A 15,201-nucleotide genomic window follows, 5' to 3' on the forward strand; every position below is an offset into this window, starting at 1 on the left:
TAACTCAAAAGTTGACACCCAACGAAGAAGATGAAGAAAACGGAAATGCTCCAAATCCCGAGATTCTTGGATCAAAAGATAGCCCTCGACGATCAACAACTTTTTTGTAAAGGCCAAAGATGAGGAAACAACTCCTACTAGATCAATACCTAGAGAGAAGGCAAGGTTCTAGAGAGAGAGGCTCAACAATGGAGTTTTGGAAAAGTAAGAGAGAGAAATGAATGTGAAAAAGTGATCCAAAAAGTCGGATCTCGGTTTTATATAAGAGTCGCCCCGCTCAAGCGTGGAAACTCCCGCTCGAGCGTCACTCACAGACTCCCGCTCGAGCGGCGGATACACACTTCCAGAACTTTTTACTGAACCAGGTCTCCGCTCGAGCGTCAAGCCTCCCGCTCGAGCGTCGCACACAACCTGCAGAGGAGATACTGGAAGATGGAGAAATACGCTCGAGCGTCGAAACTCCCGCTCGAGCGGACAAACAACAACGAAGGGCCCGCTCGAGCATCAAAATCCCCGCTCGAGCGTGAAGGCCAAAATTTGGGCAATGGTTTCTAAGTTCAACCAACCTGTTTCAAACCTGCCCAATACAACCCAAGACTCGAATACAAGGATTAAAGGATGTAAACAAGGTATACACAACAACCTACTCCACGGAACCTAAGTCCGGATACAACAATTTAAGCAAAGGGAAGCCGAGATCGCTATAGTTTGGGTTTGGGATTTGGGGTCTGATGGAGAGAGAGAGAGAGAGAGAGAGAGAGGGTTTTGAAGAGTTTTTGCAAAAGAGAGAGATGAGGGTTTGGGATTTGGGGTCTGATAGAAAGCGAGGGTTAGGGGTTTGAAGAGTTTTTGTAAAGACATGAGAGAGAGAGAGAGAGAGAGAGAGAGAGAGAGAGAGTGTGAGAGAGAAAGTGAAAGGGTTTTGTTCAGAGTTATGGCCCAAAACGATGTCATTTTGGGATTTCAACACCCAGCATTCATGCTTTATATATAGGGATCAATTTTTTAATTTTTAAAAATTACTCATATCCTTTGTAAAGTTATATAAAATTGATAAATATTTTTAATTTCTTCACGAAACTAATTTTAGTCTTTTAAAAAAAATCTTAAACAAGTTTCAAAAAATTAAATCAAATATGACCACCAATAAGATTGACAGTTTTTTTTTTTTTTTAAATCTGAAGAGAAGTCTGAAAGTTTAGAGATGAACGAGAAAAAGGAAGGGGGGTGGGAGAGGGCGCAAAGGTAATTAGGGATTAAGTTTTCGTGACGAATTTAAGGACCATCATTAATGAGCAAAATAAAATCTTTTGCAACAGATTAACAAAAGGCGCTGCAAAAAAAAAAAAAAAAAAAAAAAAGGATAGGTAATGTACCGTCTAGGGGTGAGCAGCGGATATACCGATCCATCAAAACCGACCGAACCGAACCGATCCGCCGCATTTTGGACGGATGCGTGATGACGAGCGGACGGTTGCGGATTGATTTTCTCAAATCCGCCAATTTGGCGGACGGATGGCGGATTTGAGATTTTTTGGCCGCAACCGAACCGCCAAACCGCCAAATCGCGAGTACCCCTAGTAATTTATAAGACTTTGTATTTTCAATTTGTTTAAATATTATGTTTGTGTTTTCAATTGAAAAAGAGTTTAAATATTCTGTTGAAAAAAAAATTTCAACTAGAATATATTTTTTGAATTGAAAAAAATAAACGTATTATTCATATATATTTTTTAGTTTTTAAATGTAACTCTAAAAATAATAAATAGAAAATATGATATATGCTGGTTGGTTTTTGTTTTCAAAAACATATGTAGATGTAACAATACAGAGACATTCAATCTCTACTACTGCTCTGTTCATCGTTTTGGTGGTTTGAATTGTTATTATATTTTAAGAATCACAGATTGTAATACTTTATGGGGATGAATCATGCTGTGATTGTAATATATGGATGAGGCATGCAGTGATCGTGATATTCTAAAGTTTCAAACTTTTTTTCTTTGGATAAGGCATACAGTGATTGTAATACTTTTTTAAGTCATTGACTGTAATACTTTCTTTTTCATTTTTTTTGTTTGAGGAAGTGCACAAGTTGAATTATGTTGAAAATTTATATAATTTTAAACCGCCAAACCGATTCGCATCCATCCGCCAAACCGCCAATCCGCTCAATCCACATCCACCGGATTGGCGGACGGATGCGGATTGATTTTCTTCAATCCGCCAATCTAGCGGACGGATGGCGGATTGGAGGTTCCGTGGCCGCAACCGACCCGCGCCCACCCCTAGTACCGTCACGTATAATATTACTTTTTGTCACGGCCTTGGATTTTCTGTCTCTAATAATGGTATTTAGTCGATACCTTTTTTGCGATAGTTAAATGCCATCGCAAAAAAATTAATTTCGTGACGATTTTTTTGCTGTCACAAAATCTTGCTTTTTGCGACGATTTTCAAAACGTTGCAAAAAGTTCCGTGTCTAAAGCCTTATTTTCTGGTAGTGAGTCGTCCTCTATCATTCATAGGTAGAATTGAGACGCGGATTTAGGAATTTTATGTTTTATATAAAAATCAAATTGAAATATTTTATACAATCACACCTATTTAGGGAGTGTGATTAAATATATATATATATATATATAATTACACTTATTTAAAAAGTGTGATTAAAAAATATATAAATAATCACACTTTAATTAGAATGTGTGATTAAAAAATATATATATATAATAACACTTGTTTAAAAAGTGTTATTAAAAAGTAGTAGTGTATATATAATCACACTTTAATTAGAATGTGTGATTAAAAAATATATATATAATCACACTTAATTGAAAAGTGATATAAAAAATAAATATTATCACACTCAATCAAATTAAGTGTGATTAAAATATCAATTTAATTTTTTTTATCACACTTCCAATAAAAGTGAGATCTTTTTTTTTTTGGTCAAAGTGTGATTTTTAACTATTTTTGTAATAGTGAAATAAAATTAGATAGAGGAGATGAATGGAACTTGAATCTTCAACCTTAAAATTTAGAAGATGACTCTTATTAATTGAGTGACAAATAATATATAATAAATAATTTATTTTATTTTTATTTATTTAAATTAGACATGTACTGCATGCGCTAACCGTTAATTATAGTTCTCTGCTATCAAGCCTGCGGTAGAGCTTTCCAAAGGTCTCGATGAGCCCCAAACTCTCTATCTCTCTCACAGGAAATTTAGTTAAAAGATTTACCTTTTATAATTTCATTTTTTGTCTTTTTCAAGACAGTTTTTGAATCTAAATTTCTGATGAGAGAAATTCATACAATCATGAAACAAATCAATAACAAATTGACTCCGTTTAGTTTAGCTTTTGAAATGAGTTTTGAGTTTTAAATTGTATTTTGAAAGATAAATTTTTAAAATGAGTTTTGAAAAGAAAAAATTTGTTAGTTTTGAAAAGAGTTTGGAGTTGTATTTTAAAATTGTTTTGGGTTTATTATTTTAAAAATATTTAGAAATTTTCTTAATTTTATTTTTTTAGGTTAAATATTTTTTATTGTAAATAAATATTTGTTTTTTTAATGTGTGTTGTATTTATTACATTTGTGCATTGTATTTCTTTTAAATAGTTTAAATATTTAAAAATTTTATTTTTTATTTTAAATATATAATTTTTATTTTAAATATATTTTTTCATTTTTTAAAATTTTAAATATTTTCAATTTTTATAAATAATTTTTATTTTCTTAAATATTTAATATTTAATTTTTTTTTGAATTTTAAAAATTTTTGAATCACCCATATATATTTAAATTATAACAAATTATTTGACCAATACTTAAAAAAAATAACAAAATATTTTTTTTTTGAAAAAATAAAAAATATAAAAAATATTTTTCTGCAAAATAAAAAAATAAAAAATAATTTTAAAGAACAAAATAAAAAAAAATATTTTTTTTGAATTTTTTTTGTAAAAAAATTAGAGTTTTGAAAAGAGTTTAATTATGAATTTTGAAAAAAAAAAGTTTTGAAAAGAATTTTAAAATTTTTGTTTAATTATGAATTTTGAAAAGAATTTTGAAATTATTTTATCCAAATCTTGATTTAAAAATTTAACCAAACACAATGCACTTCCAGGCCAATTGCTTAGTTAGTTCGATTGGATTGGCCGATATGCCATTTTCTTTTATGAATTAGGATAAAAATTTAAATATATAAATGAAATGTAACAATATTTCGCATATTTGTTCTCTTTTATATTTTAAATTTCTACTTAAGTTCATAAATTAAATGCAGTTTACAATTTTTTTCAAAACTAATTATTTAGTGGCACATTTCTTATTTCAAAAAGGTTTTAGAGCTCTAAAAAAGGAGTTCAGATTATCTCCCACCCTTCCTCAAGGGGATCGATCTGATTGGACCACGTCACCCCCACAAAAAAAAATCTACGACTCAAATTAGCACTAGTGAAAGGGCCGCGTGCAAGGCACGCTAACTAATGCCTAGCTAGTGCCCATTACATTTGTGTATTTGAATCAGTTTTGAGCTATTGCATAAAACACACAAAATTAGCAACTCGATCATGAATACAACAAGATCGACTCAACAATACAAAGTTTTTAACAAATACTATTACTTATACCAAAAAAAAAAAAAAAATTTATTACAAGATCTATTTTCCCAACAAAATTGTCATTCCTAGAAATATGATGTAATAAAAATAAAGCAATTTTTTTCTCTATTTGACAAATGAACAGGTAAGCACTCAATCATCATTAATGGCAGGACTTGAAATCCCTCATCAATTGTGAACCCACTTTTACTTGGTACATTATGAGTAAGATAAGCCAAACCATGCTTGTATGTAATCCTGTGAGACCTACCACACTGTCTCCTCCATGAACTGAATTTTCTATTAAACCCTCAGTCAGAGTTGCTCTACATTATATTTGTTAGAAAGAAATATCAAGTTTTCATAATTTAGCATTTCAAATCAAATACTACCTTCTAGATCCCATCAACTCCTTCAATCTAAATGTATACCAAATAGATCAGGATCATGTGAATAATCAAACATGATTTGTTAAACTTTTATTTTACTTGCTTAAAAAGAAGGAAATAGAGAAGATACCTACAAGCAAAATTCTTACGAGGGTTAGATTCAAATCATTGTGTTCTATCCAGTTCAAACATAGAGCATGTATGCAAATTAAATCATTCAAAATTCAAAGAGAAAACTAATTAGCAAGATGGTGCAAATTACATAGCGAGGGAATTTCACATCTAAAAGCTAAACCAAACCCACAAGCTTAGTTTTTGAGCCTTTCATATTTGATAATTAGCTTTTGGTAATATGGTCTAGTTTGCTATTAGATGTTTTTAGCAACTTGCATTCACTAAATTGGATCACAGATGGTCATTCCACATCAGTTCTAGATTAACAAGCAGAAGCAATATTGGATTCTATCATAGTAGTGTTTTCTTTAATATTTGAAATAGATTGAGTGCATAAATGCAAGTGATGTTTTGGGTTAGGTTTAATGATCACACTAGACTACAAAGTACTGGTACAATAATTCCAATGATCTAATTAATCAGTCGGAACCTTCGTCTGAAAATAGATCTTTTACAATGTGTGAAAGAAGTTTTTTCTATCCAATGGAAATTTTTTGACAAGTTCCAACTCTTCAAGGAAAATTTGAGTCTGCAGTTGGGGGATGGCAAGAATATTAATTTCTAGCAGGACAAATGGCTTGATGAGATACCCTAGTTGCAGATTTTTCCAACTTTTTAGATAATAAGGATGGAAATGTGGCTAATCTTCTCCACCCAGGTGATCAAATGGTTCTTTGCAACTTAATTTTAGAAGAGCTTTTTTTGTATAGGAAGAAGACGACTTTTCAAACCTGTTACCTTAAAGTTTTGTTTGGAGCATGGATTTAGGTAAGGATTTGAAAAGGGAAAGAGAAAGGGAAAGGGAAAGGGAAAAGGAAAAGGTGGGTGAAATGTAACTATATGTCATTCACATTTTATCTACATTTTTGCTTTCCTTTTCCAAATCTCTACCCAAATTCATGATCCAAACACAGCCTAAGTGATAAGTGTTTGGTCTTGAAACAAGATTATGGGTGTGCTCTGTTATACTATGGGAAGCATTGTAGAAATCTTTTAAACATTGAAGTTTTTTTGGCTGAGTGCAACAAGGAGTTGGGAATTTTTTCAGCATCAATGGCTGCTGGTGTTTTGTTTTCAACATTTCTACTTGCGTTATTTGGCATTGTTTTGGTTCTTGTTTGGTGTTGCTCCCAATTTTGATTAGGATTTGTTCCTTTTTTTGTAGCTTTAGCCTTGGCCTTTTGTCTCCACTGATGTATTCATTTGTACACCTTGTACCTTTGTTTGATATCAATATATTTTATTTTTGCCGATCAAAAAAAAAATCTAGAAACTGCATAAGCTTCTTTTGCACTTCTAGTATCAAGAGGAAGGACAAGAAATAAATCTCACATTACTAATTTACTTTTATTAAAAACAAAGAAAAAGAATTATGAAATAAAAATGAAATGAAACAATGAAAGTGAAAATGGTGGTTAACAAGAACAACACTCCCATTCAAACTGACAAAAGCAACAAAAGCCACCATATAATGCAAAGAATGTACATTCCAATAAGAGGTCTTCAATCTCATTAAATAGACAACCATGCAAAGTACGCAATGTCAAATGAATTGAGTATCAAATGTTGAATCATTTATCACGGAGAAGGTTCCTGCCCATTTTTGGCTCTTGTACTGATGTATTGTCCAATTGGGTGGGTTGGGCTTTTATGGGAGAGATTGTAGTTTTAGAATTGTCTATCCTAATGTCTACTGTTTATTGGATTCCTGTTAATCATCTCTAATAAAATTATATTTCTTCTTAGGTAATCAAAAAATAAAAAATAAAATAAATGTAATGTCAAAAGGGTGTTGTAAGCTTTGCAACCAAAAAGCAATTGGCGCTACTGATTTACACAGTTAATTTGATCATGTGTTACGATGCTACTTAAAATACATTCTTCGCTAATGTTGTTAATCAAAAGAAAAGGGGAGGAGAATGGAACATTATACTCTGACTAAGCATCAACCAACTTACTGTAGTTTAGGTATAAATGAAACTTCATAAAGTTTGATTTAGGAGGTACGATTTAAAAAATAGAAAAGAAAGAAACACAAACACCCATTGAAAAATTGATATTCATGAGTAACTCAAATCAATAAAATAAGTTCTTAACTGATATTACATAACACCTAATCTTCCAGATTACAAACACCCATAAGTCATGATCAAACACGGAAATAAAAAGCTAAGCCAGAGATAATAAAAATTAAATTTTGATAAATTAAAAAAAAAAACGAAATGCAAAAGGAAGAAAGAAATTAGCTCACACAAAATATTGATGCGAGTAGCTTCCTCTGAGGTGATTTTGATGGTGCATCTTCTAGACAAAGAAAATTATTTCCTGCAATATATGCAAGTGAATTTCAAATGAATATATATATTCTCATAATTTATTACAATGATTACATGATAACACATTATCTACACTATATATATATATATATATACATTTTTTCATTTTTATTTGTAAATTCTTAAGCAATACGCGTCTCTCTCTCTCTCTCTAGGCACAAATGCAGTCACTGATGGGTTGAAACACTACATAAATAGATAAAACACATATATAGTGAAAGACATTAAGGTGTTAGAAAACAATTTGAGCTAAACGATGGCAATGGTGAGGAGTTTTTGATGTAGTAAAAAAATGAGCGATAAAAGACTTGATAGAGGGAGAAGTGGAGGAGGTGGTTGATGTGTTGTGATGTGAAGCATTTGGGACCCTGATGGAAACATTATGCAAAATCAACAGCAGATATTGAAAAACTGAAATTTGAGTTCTAAATAGAACCCATAGAGTCATCAAATCAAATAAATGGTTCAGTTAACATAAGTGGATGAAAAGAAACAGAGCCAGAGACAGAGTGAACGACCACCATTCGTTTACATGTCATATGATCTACTAATCAATAAAATCTAATTGGTTTTGAGACAGAATAGCTTAAATTTCGTAACTCGATCAATGTCTACGTTTTGAAGAGAAAAAAAAAAACAAGGCAAAAAACTGTGTACTATGTCAAAATAAACAAGGCAAAAAAACTCCTAATATTATAGAATCCCAAAGATCTCAGCACAGAATATGATCAACAAAATTAATTTTTTAGCTCAATTGTAAGCCAAATTGCAGAATAAAAATGAAAAAAAAAATTTAACTAATGAGGAAGAAATACCAAGAAACAAATATAATCTACTGAAAATACATAAAAAACCTCAAATCACCCATGTGTAAGATCCCTCAAGATTTGCTGGATGTTACATAACACACAAAAAATAGAACCAAAAATTTTTTTTTGAACAAATAAGATAATAACAAATTTGAGCCGGGAGAGGGGGGAATCAACAACCAACGAAAGAAATATTTCAAGCACAATAATAACACAAAAATTAAAATCATAGATACGTATGAAGATTTATACATATCAATATACAACTCTTAACATTACCTTCACATCATGAGTATTATAAATATCTACAAACTAATATGAATAAATTTAAAAACATATAAAAAGGTCAAACCAGAGAAACAACAATTAACATAACAACATAACATGAATAGAATTTTTTGCTCACAACAACCTTACACTAAGAAAAAACAACAAAGAGCATCTCCAGCCCTTACCCTTTACCCATATAAGATTGAATTTCAAAATAAATACAATATTAACCCTAAAGAAAGCAGAACACCAATGTCAAACCAAACTTGGACTTAACCGTTGCTAATTTACTGCTTGGGAGAAAAATAAAAATAAAAACCAAACATAAACAAAAGCAAGAAACAAAAACGAAAAAAAAACAAGAAAGAACAAAAAAAGGAAAAAAATCAAAAGAAAAAACAAGAAAAAAAAATCAAAACATAAAAAATAAACAAAAAAAGCCAACAAAAATGAAGAAAATCAAACACCATTTTCCCCATTAAACAAATAATAATAATAATAATAATAATAATAATAATAATAATAATAATAATAATAATAATAGAACAAAATGATATACTTTACCTAAAGATATAAAGCTGAAGAAACCCTAAATTTATTAGGCAGGATCCCAAAAAAATGGACCCTTAATTTTTTTTTTTTTTTTTTATATTTCCCTTGCATCATCTTTAGTCGATTTAGGAGTAAAACATCATATTATTCAGTTGGGATTATGATTTGAGGCCCAAAAAAAAGGTAAAATTAGGGTTTGGTCTTTGCAGTTTTTTTTGCAACTCACAAAAACTATTCCAAAAAAACTATTTTCACAAGAAGAGAAAAACGATGAACATGGAAGAAAAAAAATTAAAAACAAAAATCAGATATTGTATGTATGAAAACCCTAACTTCTGAAAAACGAACCTGAACGGTGGGAGAGGGGAGTGTGAGAACTCTGGCATGAGGGAGAAGTGCAAGAGCTCGTTCGCTGCTTAGCTGCCGCGGGCAGGTGTCGACAGTCAGTGATGGGTGTTCCTCCGTCTCCTTCGATTTCTTCTCTCTCTCTCTCTTCTCTAGGCAACACAAGCATGAATTTGTGTTTTGTTGGTTTTGTTTTTGGGCTTTATATTGTTATAAAGACCAAGGGGAGCAAAACAGACATTTCAACACATGAGAGGCTACTGTTCACCCGAGGCAGAAAACACTGCTCACTATACATTGGTGCTTTATATATACCAAGGGGCAAAACAGACATTTCAACCCATTAGAAGTTACTGTTCATCCGATTCTGTTCACTATACATTGGTGCTTTATATATATTGTATAGAAAAAAAAAAAAAAAAAACAAATGCTGAGACTCTGTCACCCACGTCCCACCACTCTCTCTCTCTCTCTCTCTCTCTCTCTCTCTCTCTCTTAATAAAAAATTAAACAAATTATTTTAATCTTTTTAATTTTATTTTCATAATATATATAATTTTATAAAATTAATATCATTGAAAATATGCCTTTAAAATGAGACTAATATTAAATATATTTAATAAAAAATTAAAATAAATAAAAAGTAATTACTATGTTGAGTTATGTTTTGAAATTATTATTTTTTAACTATAAAAATTAAGTTGATGAAATAAACACACAAAAATCATATATTTTTTAAATTCTCGAAAACAATCTTCATTAAAAAAAAATCATATGAAAATATTTTTTTTGAAGGAAATAATAATAATAAAAAAACACACAAATCCAATCTATGCATAGGTGCAAATCAAATACATGGGAGTTTTGGAAAATTAGTTAAAAGTTAGTTTTTTGACTTTTTTAATTTTTTTGAAAAAACATGTAGAAATGTGAGAGATGATGTGACCATGTTTTTTTATTTTCATATGATTTTTTTTGGAATGAAAATTATTTTTGAGAATTTCAAAAATATATGATTTTTGTGTGTTTAATTCATCAAATTAATTTTTATAATTAAAAAATAATAATTTCAAAACATAATAAAACATAATAATTACTTTTTATTTATTTTAATTTTTTATTCAATATATTTAATATTAGTCTGATTTTAATGGTATATATTCATTGATATTAATTTTATAAATTTAAAATTTTATATTAAAAATTATATATATTATGAAAATAAAATGAAAAAGATTAAAGTAGTTTTTAAAAAAAAAATTTATTAGCACAGAGAGAGAGAGAGAGAGAGAGAGAGAGAGAGAGGCTGGTGAGACGTGGGAGACCGAGAATGCTAGTAGGAATTTTGTTTTATTTTGTTTTATTATTTATTTATTTTCTTGGAGCTAATTTGAGCCATAGTTTTTTTGTGGAGTGATGTGGTCTAATCTAGCCCGTCCACCAGAAGAAGAAGGGCTAGAGAGAATGATAGGAGAGGATCTAAACTCCTAAAAAAGAGCTCCAAAAGAGTTCCAATGAGCTTGGCCCTATTATGATGTGATGTTTGTATTTTTTTTTTTTTTTTTACTTTCGTTTTCTTCACTATCACCTCAATAGAGCCCTACTTTTAAAGTTTTCTACCACCACCCGTGAATTCATTGAAACATTCAATTTTAATGTTTTTTTTTTATTGTATTAAAATAATGATAAAAAAATTCTCTCTGACATGTAGCAAAAGTAAGAAAAATGATCCGAACCCCTTTCCTCCCACTCCTTTGACTCCTCTCTTTTTGATTGACCAGTTAATTCACAAGACTTAGGTTCATTGAAATTTTCCCTTACATAATTTAATTGACCTATGTGATGTTGGGGCTATATTTCTTTCAGCATAATTTTGTCCAAATACAGAGATAGCACCAAAAGGGGTTGCTTTCATGTACTTGTATCTCTGCACAATTTTCAAATTGTATCTGCCAGCCTAACAATTCTTCAGGGTTCACGAACTGTAGTTTTCATCAGTACGTGTTGCCCACATTCTGATTCGGATGCAAGCAGAATAGCCTGTTAACTGGTCGATGTGATAATGCATCATTCAAATCTTGTTCATGTTAGATTAGAAAATTGTATGGTTAAGTCATGATCCAGTCATATTATCGTAATTGTTTCTTGAGAAAATAAGACTCCGTTTGGTAAGAGTTTCGAATTATAGTTCTACTCATTGATTTGAGTATGTTGTTTGTTTTGAGCTTCTAAATCATAATTCTACACTCATTTCTCAAAACTCAATTCAAAACATAATCATTACTTCTCAAAACTCATAACCAAACACATAATTCAAAACTCAATTCAAATTAATATTTTAATTTTTTAAATATTTAAATATTTTGAAAATATTTTAATTTTGTTAAGATTTTAAATATTTTAATATTTAAATACGTTACGATTTTTTTAATTTTTTAATTTTTTTGAATATTTTTAAATATTTTAATTTCAAAATATTACGATTTTAATTTTTTAAAATTTAAAATATTTTATAAAAATAAATTCAAACTCTATTTTATAAAAATATTTTTAAATATTTTAATTTTGTTGTTATGTATTTAGTTACAATTTGAGTGTAGAATTGTGAAAGGAATATGGAGTTTTGAGTTATGTGTTTGGTTATGAGTTTTAAAACTAATTTCTTAATTGAGTTTTGTTTTATGTGTTTGATTACGATTTGAGTATAGAGTTATTTTTAAATTTAAAATATTAACATTTTAAATTATTTAAATTTTTACGATTTAAATTTTTTGAATATTTATTTCAATTTTTTACTTATTAAATTTTTTAGATTATTTAAGTTATTTAAATATTTACGATTTTTTGAATATTTATTTTGAAAAAAAAATTATTTCTTTTGTAGTATTTTAAATTAAAAAATTGATTAATATTATTTTCTGTTAATAATAAATTTTTTAATTAAATTTTAAAAAGAGTTTGGTTATGAGTGTTAATCATAATTTTCAATAATGTGAAAGTAGTGTGTTTTGTTATGAGTTATAACAATTTGAATTAAGTTTTGAAAACTCTTTCCAAAACTCATAACCAAACAAATTTTCTTACTTCACATGTCAAATCAAACTTTCAAAACTCAAATCCACACTCAATTCAAAACTCAATTCAACACTCTATTCAAAAACCATAACCAAACTAATTTTCTGCACTCAAATCATAATTCCACAACTCACAAACTCAAAATATAGTTCATACTCTCAAATCATATTTACAAAACTCTACCAAACGCAACCTAATATTTTGCCCTTTAAATTTTCAAGTGTTTTTTAATTTGACCTTTAAACTTTGATTAATGTCAATTTTATATCTAAATTTTTTAAATTTTGATCAATTTGACTCATGCTGTCACATTACGTCTATAATTGGACGGGCTATGCTGATGCGGGGCGCAAATTGATTTTTAAGGTATAGTTTGGAGGATAAATTGATTTAATTAAGGAAAATTGATTTTTAAGATATAGTTTGGGGAGTAAAATAAAATTTCAAATGAACTTTCAAATGAATTTCGGTGTCAGGCTAGCAAATTCCGTCAAATTGTAAAGGGAATATGAAGACAGAGACCAAATTAATCAAAATTTCAAAAGTTTAGGTGTAAATTTGATATTAATCAAAGTCTTGGAGTCAAATTGAAAACCGCGTGAAAGTTTAGGGAGCAAAATGATATTTCCTCTTGTTTCTTACTACAAATGGGCGTGCCCAAGATAAATACGGTAGCTTGTTTGGTTTTGAAATTCAGGGTTCACTTTTTTGAAAATTAAAATTTTTTGTTTTTCGTATTTTTTATTTTTACTAAATTTTTTTAATATTTAAGTATTTTTTTTATTTTTAGATACACCTAACATAAATACATTTAAAAATTATAATATTTGTAATTTTTTTTTAAAATTCTCTAAATACCAAAAATAAAAAGAAAAATAATAAAAAAAATTTCGTACATTTTTCATATTCTTGTGTAATTTTTGATTTTTTAAAATATTTTTTTATGAATATACTTTTTAGATACATTTAAGTAAGGTACATCTAAAAAAGTAAAAAAAATTCTTAAAATTTTAAAAATATTCACTAAAAAAAAACTTGAAAAATAAAAAACTCAATTTTAAAAAAATTAAATTCTGAAAATTGAAACCAAACATAATTATTGTTTCTTTCTTTGTATGTGTGTAGCAGTTCATTTTGTTCTTTGTTATACAAATTTTCTTTTTTGTCCATAGTCAATTTCTGTTTTACAAAAAAATTCATTTACTTTTGCAACGCTAGAACTTTTTGGTAAAAACATTTTTATTATTGGAATGATGTTACAATGAATGCCTAAAAATAACATTTGCTCATATTAAATAGTTGTTATGTGGCAACCCAACACACACACACACACACACACACACACACACACACAAATTGATTGAATAATCAAATTTTGGGTAGCTTTTGAAAACCGTATTAAATTCCCGAATAATACTTGGGACCCCCTTTTGGGGGTCACCCCCTCACTCCCTTTGTCACGTGGCAGGTGGTGATTGGAGGAGCAGGAAAAAAAAGAAAAAGAAAAAGAAAAAGTAGCCAATGAGAGTGAGAGGGGGTCAAAGGGGGTGGGGGGAAAAGGGGGATGAATCATTGTTGTAAATTCCCTGTAATATACAGATGGGAAGTCAAATTTTAACACCACTTAAAAATGTTAGAGATATTTTTTTTTTTATATTAGATTGAGAAGAAAATTTTATTGCAAAATAGATAAATAGATCGGATCAATCTCGTATGGTGGTTTCACAAGATCTTAAAAAAAAAAAAAAAAAAAAAAACTTTCATAAAATGAAGGATGCAAGCCTCCACAGAGAAGAAGAAAGGGTCCCCACAAGAGAGGAAAACAAATCTCCACATCAATAAACTAAAAATTACGAAAACTAAAAAAAAAAAAAAAATCAAATTCAAGTCGCCATCGAGCTCATCGAAAAATTCACTGCTCTACAACTTAAAATCTGAAGACTCCACTTCCTCTGGTCAAGATAGAATATTGAGGTTGAGGTGGTTGTCTAACATGAAACAAACGCGATATCTAACTTTGGCTTTCGAATTGAGAGAAAATCAAAAGCTAAATCTTAAAGTTTTAGGTTCAAAGGTGGAGAGAGTAAGACGGTAATGGCTGAACTGGTGATGCAAACATATCAAATCTGAAGAAGTATCGAATGAAGGGGGAGTGTGAGGAGAGAGAGACCGGAGAAGTGGAGAAACCACCAAAGTAGAGTTTTACTAGCCGATATAGGTTTTGAGCCGTTCACTATATTTTTTGACAATAGAGTTGTTAACTTGAAGAAACTTAATTCGGAGGAAAGTCAGCTTCAATATGTATTAGCTTCAATCCATGTAACCTTATTATGAAGAAAGTTAGTATAATTATATTAAAATTGTAAAACTTACTACTTTTTGTTTAAATCTTAAAAGAAGTCAATATAATTTACCTTTTTATTTTATTTATTTATTTTTTGACGATGCTTTCAACCTCAAATCCTAAGTCCTCTAAAATTTTAATAATACTGTAGTGGCCCGGGTCAAACAAATCCGACCCATTTAAATTTTTGGTTTCGACCTGGGGTTGTCCAAAGTGACTATGACCATAGTTGGTGAGTTTGGACCCTCAAAATTTTTGGTTTCAGCGGTGATACAGATCACTAAATTAGCAACACCA

General features: G+C 29.5%; 1 long non-coding RNA gene across 1 annotated transcript; it reads right to left on the bottom strand.

Annotated features, from left to right (window-relative positions):
* Nucleotides 1–4,459: 4,459 nt before the first annotated feature.
* Nucleotides 4,460–9,650, bottom strand: LOC145796605 (uncharacterized). The gene is made up of 3 exons (XR_014337086.1): nucleotides 9,489–9,650; nucleotides 7,425–7,498; nucleotides 4,460–4,544 (listed from the first exon to the last, which is right to left on the bottom strand). It is a non-coding gene; the product is annotated as an uncharacterized LOC145796605 (long non-coding RNA).
* Between the last annotated feature and the right edge of the window lie 5,551 nt (nucleotides 9,651–15,201).

This window comes from Camellia sinensis, chromosome 8 (genome assembly GCF_055761805.1).
Source record: "Camellia sinensis isolate YWXY chromosome 8, ASM5576180v1, whole genome shotgun sequence".
NCBI classification, from domain to species: Eukaryota; Viridiplantae; Streptophyta; class Magnoliopsida; order Ericales; family Theaceae; genus Camellia; species Camellia sinensis.